Consider the following 12,508-nt stretch of genomic DNA (forward strand, 5'->3'; position numbering starts at 1 on the left):
AGAGGGGGGAAGAGTTGGTGATGGCAGCGATGAAGTTGTTGGTGTAGATCGTTGTCACGATGATGTCCCCGACGGCGTTCCGACACCACCGGGAGAGAGGGGGAGAGAGCCCCATTCTTCTTCTTCTTCTTCCTTGACCTTCCCCCTAGATGGGAGAAGGGTTTCCCCTCTGGTCCATGGCCTCCATGGCGGCGGACGGGCGAGAGCCCCTCCAATATTGGATCTCTCTCTCTTTTTCCTTCTGTTTCTGCGCTCTCGGATTCCGCCCTTTCACCGTTTCTTAAATTCCCGGAGATCCGTAACTCCGATTGGGCTGAAATTTTTGACATGATTTTTATCTGGATATTGGCTTTTTTGCTGCGAAGGAAGGGCACCAACCACCTTACGGAGTGGCCACGAGGGCCCAGGGCGCGCCCTACCCCCTAGGGCACGCCCCTCACCCTCGTGGGCCCCTCGGGCATCGTCTCATGTTGATTCCACTTCAAAAAATTCACATATATTCCAAAAAATTCTCCTTAAGTTTTTATCCCGTTTGGACTCCGTTTGATATGGATTTTTTGCGAAACAAAAAACATGCAACAAACATGAACTGGCACTGGGCACTGGATCAATATGTGAGTCCCAAAAATAGTATAAATGTTGCCAAAAGTATGTAAATGTTGTAGAATATTGGCATGGAACAATAAAAAAATTATAGATACGACGGAGACATAAAGATCTGTGTAGTTGCTACCATCATCTTTCAACTTAGGTTTCTCTAGGAACACATTAAAATTCAAGGGAACGGTAGCACGGGCCATTGATCTACAACATAGATATGCAGAAACTATGAGGACTAAGTTCATGATAAATTTAAGTTTAAGCATATTACTTAAGAACTCCCACTTAGATAGACATCCCTCAAGTCATCTAAATGATCATGTGATCCGTATCAACTAAACCATGTTCGATCATCACGTGAGATGGAGTAGTTTTCAATGGTGAACTGTAAGTGCATCTAGTGCCACCCCTAGTTGGTTTTGGAGTATTGACGACAAACTTGGTTGAGGGACTAATGTGTTTGTGAGAATTGCAGGATAACACATGTAGTAGTCCCTCATTGATTCGGTTTACCTACCAGAGATGACCCCTAAAAATGTGTGAAGACATTGAAGACAATGGTGGTTTGTGAAGACATTCACGATGAAGATTATGACATGTGAAGACATTCACTTGAAGACTGTGGAGTGCGAAGACATATTTGTTTCATACTTTCCTTTCTTCTTTACTGAGTCATAGGAACCACCGTACTATTAAGTGGGGTCCAAGTGAACAAAATCAGAGTGACTGATGTGATGCTCAACCAAAATCCTATGTCTTCGAGCGAAGACAATGAGGGCAAATCTTATCCAGAGTTGGATGAGTCATCTTGGCTTGTAACCCAAGTAAAGCTGTCGCGTGTGTTTGAAATCCAACCGTTGGACACATGTCGGTTCCTTAGTGACACAGGGTCCTTTCAGACATATCAGGTTGGGTTGCCTCCTGGCTATAAATAGCCCACCCCTACACCATAAATTGGTGGCCGCTCAGAGTTAGTGCACGGCTTTTGTCATTTGAGAGCAACCCACCTCCGAAGCATTTGAGAGAAAGATCCTTGCGAGGACAAAGCACAAAACACCCAGAGCCAAAGAGTGTTAGGCATCACTGAATGTTGGGGAACATAGTAATTTCAAAATTTTCCTATGCACACGCAAGATCATGGTGATGGATAGCAACGAGAGGAAAGAGTACCATCCATGTACCCTCGTAGACCGTAAGTGGAAGTGTTATGAGAATGTGGTTGATGTAGTCGTACGTCTTCACGATCCGACCGATCCAAGTACCGAACGTACAGCACCTCCGAGTTCAGCACACGTTCAGCTCGATGATGTCCCACGAACTCCGATCCAGCAGAGCTTCACAGGAGAGTTCCGTTAGCACGACGACGTGATGACGGCGATGATGTTGCTACCGACGCAGGGCTTCGCCTAAGCACCGCTATGATATGATCGAGGTGGATTATGGTGGAGGGGGGCACCGCACCCGGCTTGGAACAATCAACTTGTGTGTCCTAGGGTGCCCCCTGCCCCCGTATATAAAGGAGCAAGGGGGAGGCTGGCCGGCCCTTGCAGGGCGCGCCAGGAGGAGGAGTCCTTCTCCTAGTAGGAGTAGGACTCCCCTTTCCTACCCCTACTAGGAGGGGGAAAGGAAGGAGGAGAGGGAGAAGGAAAGGGGGGCGCCGCCCCCCTTCCCTAGTCCAATTCAGACCAGAGGGGGAGGGGGCACGCGGCCTGCCCTGGCCGGCCCTCTCGCTCTCCACTAAGGCCCATGTGGCCCATTATTTCTCTGGGGGGGGGGGGGTTCCGGTAACCCTCCGGCACTCCGGTTTTCTCCGAAATCACCCGGAACACTTCTGGTATCCGAACATAGTCGTCCAATATATCGATCTTTATGTCTCGACCATTTCGAGACTCCTCATCATGTCCATGATCATATCCGGGACTCCGAACTACCTTCGGTACATCAAAACACAAAAACTCATAATACAATCGTCACTGAAACTTTAAGCCTGCAGACCCCACGGGTTCGAGAACTATGTAGACATGACCGAGGCATGTCTCCGGTCAATAACCAATAGCGGAACCTGGACGCTCATATTGGCTCCTACATATTCTATGAAGACTTTATCGGTCAAATAGCATAACAACATACTTGTTCCCTTTGTCTTCCGGTATATGTCCGAAACTCGCCGAAACCATTCCGGTGTCCGAACATAGTCGTCCAATATATCGATCTTTATGTCTCGACCATTTAGAGACTCCTCTTCATGTCCATGATCATATCCGGGACTCCGAACTACCTTCGGTACATCAAAACACAAAAACTCATAATACAATCATCACCGAAACTTTAAGCGTGCGGACCCTACGGGTTCGAGAAACTTGACCGAGACACGTCTCCGGTGAATAACCAATAGCGGAACCTGGATGCTCATATTGGCTCCTACATATTCTACGAAGATCTTTATCGGTCAAACCGCATAACAACATACATTGTTCCCTTTGTCATCGGTATGTTACTTGCCCGAGATTCGATCGTCGGTATCTCAATACCTAGCTCAATCTCATTACCGGAAAGTCTCTTTACTCGTTTCGTAATGCATCATCCCGCAACTAACTCATTAGTTGCATTACTTGCAAGGCTTATAGTGATGTGCATTACCGAGAGGTCCCAGAGATACCTCTCCGACAATCAGAGTGACAAATCCTAGTCTCGATCTATGCCAACTCAACAAGTACCATTGGAGACACCTGTAGAGCACCTTTATAATCACCCAGTTACATTGTGGGTAGCACACAAAGTATTCCTCTGGTAATCAGGAGTTGCATAATCTCATAGTCATAGGAACATGTATAAGTCATGAAGAAAGCAATAGCAGTAAACTAAAATGATCAAGTGCTAAGCAAACGGAATGGGTCAAGTCAATCACATCATTCTCCTAATGATGTGATCCCGTTTATCAAATGACAACTCATGTCTATGGTTAGGAAACATAACCATCTTTGACGAACGAGCTAGTCAAGTAGAGGCATACTAGTGACACTTTGTTTGTCTATGTATTCACACATGTATTATGTTTCCGGTTAATACAATTCTAGCATGAATAATAAAGATTTATCATGAAATAAGGAAATATATAATAACTTTATTATTGCCTCTAGGGCATATTTCCTTCAGTCTCCCACTTGCACTAGAGTTAATAATCTAGATTACACAATAATGATTCTAACACCAACGGAGCCTTGGTGCTGATCATGTTTTGCTCGTGAGAGAGGCTTAGTCAACGTTTCTGCAACATTCAAATCCGTATGTATCTTGCAAATCTCTATATCTCCCACCTAGACTTGATCGTGGATGGAATTGAAGCATCTCTTGATGTGTCTGGTTCTCTTGTGAAATCTGGATTCTGCCAAGGCAATTGCACCAGTATTGTCACAAAAGATTTTCATTGGACCCGACTGAGGGAGTCCTATACTAAGGGGTCCTCGGGTGTCCGGCCTGCTAGCCATGGGCCGGACTGATGGGCTGTGAAGATACGAAGACCGAAGACTACACCCGTGTCCGGATGGGACTCTCCTTGGCGTGGAAGGCAAGCTTGGCGACTAAATATGTAGATTCCTTTCCTTGTAACCGACCTTGTGTAACCCTAGATCCTCCCGGTGTTTATATAAACCAAAGGACTTAGTACAGATAGGGGAGATACTCATTACCATAGCCATACAAGCTAGACCTCTAGGGTTTAGCCATTATGATCTCGTGGTAGATCAACTCTTGTAATACTCATATTCATCAATATCAATCAAGTAGGACGTAGGGTATTACCTCCATAGAGAGGGCCCGAACCTGGGAAAACATTGTGTCCCTTGTCTCCTATTACCATCGACCTAAGACGCACAGTTCGGGATCCCCTACCCGAGATCCGCCGGTTTTGACACCGACATTGGTGCTTTCATTGAGAGTTCCACTATGCCGTCAATGAAAGGTCCGATGGCCACTTCAATCGTCGATAGTGACGTTGTCCAAGGAGAAACCTTCCTCCCTGGATAGATCTTCGTGTTGGGCGGCTTCGCACTGTGGGCCAACTCGTTTGGCAACCTGGAGCAGATCGATAGCTACGCCCCTGGCCATCAGGTCAGATTTGGGAGTTTGAACTACATTGCGGACATCCGTGGAGATTTGATCTTCGCCGGATTCGAGACCGCGGCGACCGCTCCCGGTCACCTTGACGAACATGACCTAAATTTGTGGTCAGACCACATCCAGGAGATAGCTCCTGCGACCACCCCGGCCTTAAATCCAGAGCACACTGCAGCATCCAAGGATTGGAGGTTCAACCCCACCACGAAGGCCACAGATTCTCCAGCGTTGGAGCCGCACATGGACTTAATCTCACGTAATACTCGTGTCACTGGAACTCTGGACTCTTCTCTGGGTATAAGTTCCGAACCATGCAATTCTGTGGATACCGAACTTGATTGTTTATCGATCTTCGAGTTCAGCGCCGCAGACATCTTCTAGCACTCGCCTTTGGGTGATGTGCTAAACTCATTAAAGAGCCTGTCCTTGGCGGGGGACTCACAACCGAACTCTGTCCGGTTCGGACTAGGGGCTGATGATCGAGAATTTTGCTTCCCACCCGCCACCCACTTCATAGCCACTATCGAGGATTTAACCGACATACTTGACTATGGCTCCGAAGACATCGCCAGTACGGACGGCGATGCCGACAAGGAGCAAGGCCAAAACCCGTCATTCACTAGACGACAGACGACCACTTCTTCCTACGACGTATACATGGCGGACACGCCTGAAAAAACTAACAACAATGACAGAGAGGATCCAGTTGAGGATAAACCTCCTGAGAGACAGCCCAAGCGCCAACTTCCTCGATGCCACTCTAAGTCATGTCGTTCCAAAGACTGCAGTACGGGCACCGGAAAAAATAATACTCCGGACGATGCCAAAAATAGTGAAGACCCCGTCAAGGTAACCTCTGAATAGGGGGAACGGGAAAATGGGCAAGTTAGCCCTGATGAACATGCCATGCACGGAGACTCAGAGGACACTAATTATCTTCCGCTCTACGAGGAAGAGGAGAGTCTCGGCAACGAGGATTTCATCGTGCCTGAGGAACCTCTCGAGCAGGAGCGCTTCAAACGCCGGCTAATAGCCACTGCAAGGAGCATGAAAAAGAAGCAGCCGCAGCTTCAAGCGAACCAAGATCTACTCAATGGTAGATGGACCAAAGTCCTGGCTGCCGAAGAATACAGCCTTAGTGGCCTAGCCAAAAGCTACCCGAAGCGTAGATTGCTACCTCAGTTCGATGATGAGGCGCTGGAGCTCGTACCATCATCGCGCAATGCGACATGTCAACCACAACTTGGTCCGGATAAAGGGGCAACTCAAGCCGAACACCAGACCACCCCACCTCGCCGTAAAGGCAAGAATAAAACAGCTTGGGGTTGTACATACGACCTTTGACATGACTTGGATAGTAGAGCAGGACACGCAAGATCGATCTATGGATCGCGAGGACATGCCTCAACACGTGGCGACGGCTACCTATTCGGACGTGACAAACCCAGCCATGCCCAGGCCGAAAACCCCAAATGCACTCCATCGGAGGTACGTCGCAGTGTGGCCCAACATAGAGGCGCCGCACACCCTCTTTCCTTCATAGACGAAGTAATGGAGCATGAATTCCCAGACGGGTTCAAACCCATGAATATCGAATCTTACGATGGAACAACGGATCCTGCGGTATGGATCGAGGACTTCCTCCTCCATATCCACATGGCCCATGTAGATGTCCTTCATGCCATCAAATACCTACCACTAAAACTCAAAGGACTAGCTCGGTACTGGTTAAACAGTCTGCCGGAAAATTCTATTGGCAGTTGGGAAGATTTGGAAGACGCCTTTCGCGACAACTTCCAAGGAACATATGTCCGGCCGGACGTCGATGACTTAAGTCACATTGTCCAGCAGCCCGGAGAGTCAACCAGGAATCTCTGGAATAGGTTCTTAGTTGAAAAGAACGAAATCGTCGACTGTCCGGATGCGGAAGCCCTTGCGGCCTTCAAATGCAACGCCCGAGATGAATGGCTTGCATGCCACCTCGGTCAAGAAGGCCTAAATCTATGACAGCCCTTACCGCTCTAATGACTCGCTTTTGCGCGGGAGAAGACAACTGGCTCGTTCGTAGAAGCAACAGCGCCAGGGACTCGGGCACTTCCGAAATCTGAGACGGCAATGGCAAGCCACGATGAAGCAAACACAACAGTCACAATGATAATGAAAGATCACGCGACACAACGGTCAACGCCGGATCAGCAATCCCAAACCCGGTCAACGGAAAAAGCCATTCAAGGCGAATAGAGACGGACCATCCAACCTAGACAGGATACTAGACCGACCCTGCCAGATTCACAGCCACCCCGATAAACCAGCTAATCACATCAACGGAAGCTGTTGGGTCTTCAAGCAGGCCGGCAAGCTCAACGCCGAACATAAGGGAAGGGGGCCGCCAGGCAATAGGGACGACGGAGTGGTTCACCAGCCAAATACCGGGGGTCAGTAGCAATTTTCCCCCGAGGATCGATCAATCCCGGAGCAGAAATAGCTGTTCGGCTTCCGCTGCCCACCTCATATACCCGCAAAATTTGTATCGTGCATACATCTCTATGCACTTAAGATACCATGGGCATTGGTGGAAGCACAATGCGGACAAGCCTGCAAGAACTCCCGTAACATTTTTTATCTACTTACCTTTTTCTTTCTTCATTATCCCTTAAAAACAGGTGGTGCAAAGGACAAACATCTAAAACCGACTCTATCAGAGTTCGGATCCGTAGACTCACCTACGGGGCTACTTCCGTCAAGGATTCCCCTCGTCGAGGATAGGCAGCGCAGATGTGCGATAGGAGGTCCAAAGTAACTTTTTGTAGACCGCACTCTTTTTCGAGCCTGTAACATGCCTTTTTCCTCCGCCTTCGACCCCGGCCATATCAAATAGCCGAGGTTGTGGACTTTATATATATATATCAAGTAATCATTGGCATATCGCTCAGGTCCCAGTAAACATTATCCGAATTAATCATCCGCGTCTTTTCACAAATGAATACGCCTATTATGGTTGTTTCACAGATATATCCCAGCTTAACCTGCCAGGGGCTCGGTACGGGAATAAATGAGCTGCCAACAAAGTCCGAACAGCTTTTACAACGTACTTCGGAGTCACGAATTTGGCCTTATATGCATCAGCTCCGAATCATGTCTTAGGTCAATGGTTGGGTTGCCCGGCTCCTGTGTTTGCCACCCTATGTTCCGCTCTATCGGCTAGGGTAGTAAAGGGAGAACTACTGCGATTGTGTTTCCGGTTCATCTGGTCAAGCACCTTAGTAGAGAAAGCTGAAAACCGACTGTCATGATGCTGCGAGAGCTGGTCAACCACTCGATGACTTATTGGAATCCGTCGTGATTCCCTCCATATCACACGAAGGACCCTTTTTAGGTCATATATGTAACACATCATATTGGAATAAGCCGTATGCATACCAGGGGCTATATCATAGCCCCCCCTGTAAAACTCCTATGGCTAAGTGAAACTGTTAATGCCCTATAGCCTGATTGCCTGGTTCGCCGCATTATCACCTCCTTCATGGACCAAGACGTTGGGCCAAGAGTGATCAAATGCTTTTCCGAACACCCCCATACTTCCTACGAGGGGGCTGAAGCCGATGCTGGAAAACTTTCAGATTATGTTAAAAACGACCGCACAGGAGGAACACAAGCTTTCAAGCAAAATATAAAATAGATTAACTATAAAATTGTCTTTTTACAATTCTCATACACCTCACTCGAACATTTGTCTTTCGAGCATTGACCCTCTATCAAGCGGCCAGCCTCTAGGACGTCTTCAAAATAAGGGGTCCTCGGGCGTCCGACCTGCTAGCCATGGGCCAGACTGATGGGCTGTGAAGATATGAAGACCGAAGACTGCACCCGTGTCTGGATGGGACTCTCCTTGGCATGAGGGCAAGCTTGGCGACTAAATATGTAGATTCCTTTATCTGTAACCGACCTTGTGGAACTCTAGATCCTCTCGGTGTCTATATAAACTGGAGGACTTAGTCCGGATAGGAAAGATACTCATTATCATAGCCATACAAGCTAGACCTCTAGGGTTTAGCCATTACGACCTCGTGGTTGATCAACTCTTATAATACTCATATTCATCAATATCAATCAAGCAGGACATAGGGTATTACCTCCATAGAGAGGGCCCGAACCTGGGTAAACATCGTGTCCCCTGTCTCCTATTACCATCGACCTAAGACGCACAGTTCGGGACCCCTACCCGAGATCCGCCGGTTTTGACACTGACACCGATGCACTAGGTATGACACCTAAATCGGATATGACCTCCTTCATCGAGACTCCTTCATTTGCTGCTTCCGAAGCAGCTATGTACTCCGCTTCACACGTAGATCCCACCACAACGCTTTGTTTATAACTGCTCCAACTGACAGCTCCACCATTCAATATAAACATGTATCCGGTTTGTGATTTAGAATCGTCCGTATCAGTGTCAAAGCTTGCATTGACGTAACCATTTACGACGAGATCTTTGTCACCTCCATAAACGAGAAACATATTAAGGGAGTCCTAGATTAGGGGGTCTCCGGACAGCCGGACTATATCCTTTGGCCGGACTGTTGGACTATGAAGATACAAGATTGAAGACTTCGTCCCGTGTCCGGATAGGACTCTACTTGGCGTGGAAGGCAAGCTAGGCAATACGGATATGTATATCTCCTCCTTTTGTAACCGACCTTGTGTAACCCTAGCCCCCTCTGGTGTCTATATAAACCGGAGGGTTTTAGTCTGTAGGACAACATACAATCATACCATAGGCTAGCTTCTAGGGTTTAGCATCTCCGATCTCGTGGTAGATCAACTCTTGTACAACTCATATTCTCAAGAATAATCAAGCAGGACGTAGGGTTTTACCTCCATCAAGAGGGCCCGAACCTGGGTAAAACATCGTGTCCCCTGCCTCCTACTAGGATCCGCCTTAGACGCACAGTTCGGGACCCCCTACCCGAGATCCACCGGTTTGACACCAACATTGGTGCTTTCATTGAGAGTTCCTCTGTGTCGTCGCCGTTAGGCTTGATGGCTCCTTCGATCACCGATAGCGATGCAGTCCAGGGTGAGACTTTTCTCCCCGGATAGATCTTTGTATTCGGCGGCTTCGCACTGCGGGCTGATAAGCACATTTCATATACATAATTTTGGCATTGAATTATACCATTTGTTGAGTTATGCCCATCTATTCTTGCTAAGTTTAGTTGAATATTTGCATGAAAATCATATAATGAATCATTTATTAGTCATTGTGTTTCTTTTGCAGAAAAGTGTGACAAGGCACTATAATCTACAAGTTTCTGTCTAGAAAGAATTGAGGAACAATATCACGGGCAAGAAGAGAAGAAAGAGGGACTCAAGCTTGAAGAAGATTAAAGCTTAGGAGGGCTAGCTTAAGAAGTGGAGGGATCATCTTGTGCCAAAAGAAGGAAGAAGGAGGGCCAACGTGCAAATGGAAGATCTGATCGAGGGGGTCAAATCCCTAGCGCTCTCAATCCCCAAAATGAGGCCTGACATCTCCCTCTCCTTCCCCTGCATCCTTCTCCACCTCCGGCCGCCGCCGCAGTCAGGCCGGCGTGGCGGCGCGCCACTGCATCTCCATCCACCACTCCACACCCATCCAACAACGCATCCACCAGCGCTGCATCAGCACCACCATCCGCTGCATCTCCCTTCACCGCGCCACCACTCAACCTTCCTCCGTGCGAGTGCCCCTGCTGCCATCCTTCTCCACTCTCCAAGCGCCTCCTGCTGTCTCTCTTCTCCACGCCCTTGCCGCTGCTTCTCTTCTTGCCCAAACCTTGCTGCTGCTCCTTCTCTGAACCTGCTGCTTCTACTGCTTCTTCTCCCACGTCTTTGCTGCTGCTCCTTTTCTTGCATCCCTGCTGCTTCCTCTACTTCCCTAGCTCTGCTTCTTCCCCTACCTTGCTGCTGCTCTATCCTCCGTTGCTGCTGCTTCTCTTCACCCGCATCAACTGCTGCTGTTCCTTTTCCCCGTGATCTGCTTCTACTCCTTCACACTCATCTCCCTACTGCTGCTGTTCTCTCTGAAGTTTATGTAATTTGAGATGTTTAGTACTTGATATATTCAGATTTTATAAGAGCTAGCAACTTGTTATTTGTTCAGTTTGGTACTGGTAAAATATATTGTTAATTTGGGAGATAATTGATCTATTAGAAATTGCTTCGGTGTATTAATATTCTGCTAGCATATGAATGTATTCACCCCTGTGTGTTTGTTCTCCCTGTACTAGTTAATTTCTACTAGTAACTTTTAGTTGTTAATTACTGTTGTGTTGATCTGTGGGTACTAGTCTTGTGGTTTGTATAATCTCGTTCATTTATGTGTTGTCACTCGTGTACTGCTCTTATTTCAAAGAAACTTGTTCAGTTTTGTAGTATATGTTTTAGCTCCAGTACTTGTGTTATAAAGGACTGTGATATAAATGCATCTTCCTTTTCTTATATATGTCTGCTAGATATATTTGTGATCATCTCTTGTTACTTTCTTTCTGTAGATGCTGATGTCCTGTGTCAGTATTTAGTTTCTAAAATGATATGAAAATACCAAAAAGAGAAAGTCAAGATAATCTTCATCTCCCTTTGCCTCTGTGTCATTCCCTTTGTTGATGATCCTTGTTGGTGTTGGTATTATTTTCTATTTTCATCACTCAACATCGTGTGACCTAGATTTAGCCGAGCATAGTCGCCGTCGCCTAGTCCCTGTGGAGAACACGACATCCGTAGCTTTGGGCGTTAAAACCCCACTATACTTTCAATAGATCATTTTGGCGCCGTTGCCGGGGACTAGCGTCGAGCGATTGTGTGAAGCTATAGACTAGGTTTAGTTTATTTTTCGTTTAAATTCCAGTCTAATTTCTTTTCGGTGCTTCTTTTACCTTCTTACTTTTTGTTGCTTCGGCTTATTAGGATACTAACTTTCTGACTAGTCTTTACTGTTTATGAGTGTGCGTAGGAAATCTGAACTAATTGCAGGTTGTTCTATAGTTACACTCGGTTAAGATGGCATTGCTTCATGATCTTTGGATGCCCAAAAGTCAGTGCTATATCACAGGACCGGTTTGGCCAACTATTGAGACAGAGAACTTCGAGCTGAAACCTAGTCTTATTGCTTTGGTTCAACAACAACAGTTTGGAGGACTGCCTACTGAAGACCCTTATGAGCACTTGCTCCGAGTGATGGAGTATTCAGATACAGTAAAGTATCATGGAGTTCCTCAAGATGTTATCAAGTGCATGCTGTTCACATTCTCTCTCCGAGATGATGCTTGTGCTTGGTATCGATCCTTGCCATCAAGATCATTCAGTTGGAATGAGATACCACGAGCTTTCTTGGATAAATATTTCCCACTACACAAGCAGTCCGCAATTCGAGATGAGATCTTCAGCTTCATTCAGCGTGAAGGCGAGAGCTTGTATGATGCTTGGGAGAGGTACAAAGCCTTATTCAGGAGATGTCCTAACCACGGGCTCGAGAGATGGTTAGAGCTGCAGCTATTCTATAGAGGATTAACTTCGGACACTCGATCTTACGTCGATATGGCAGCGGGTGGAGCTATTACAAACAAGACACTTGATGATGCTTTTCTGCTGATTGAGAACCTAACTTTCCACCAACTTCAGTGGTACAACGAGAAGCCCACCTCTGGCCCAGTTGCTTGCTTGCAACAAATCACTTCATCTCAGCAAGAATCTCTTACACAAAAGCCGGAACCAGTTTCTCCGTGTGACAAGATTGAGCTTTCATGGATTATCCTTG

The 12,508-nt window shown here is 47.0% G+C and overlaps 1 non-coding gene across 1 annotated transcript; it reads right to left on the bottom strand.

Moving 5' to 3' along the window:
• Positions 1-12,117: 12,117 nt before the first annotated feature.
• Positions 12,118-12,221, bottom strand: LOC123072389 (small nucleolar RNA R71). The gene has a single exon (XR_006435098.1). It is a non-coding gene; the product is annotated as a small nucleolar RNA R71 (small nucleolar RNA).
• Positions 12,222-12,508: the final 287 nt, after the last annotated feature.

Source organism: Triticum aestivum, chromosome 1A (genome assembly GCF_018294505.1).
Source record: "Triticum aestivum cultivar Chinese Spring chromosome 1A, IWGSC CS RefSeq v2.1, whole genome shotgun sequence".
Taxonomy (NCBI): Eukaryota; Viridiplantae; Streptophyta; class Magnoliopsida; order Poales; family Poaceae; genus Triticum; species Triticum aestivum.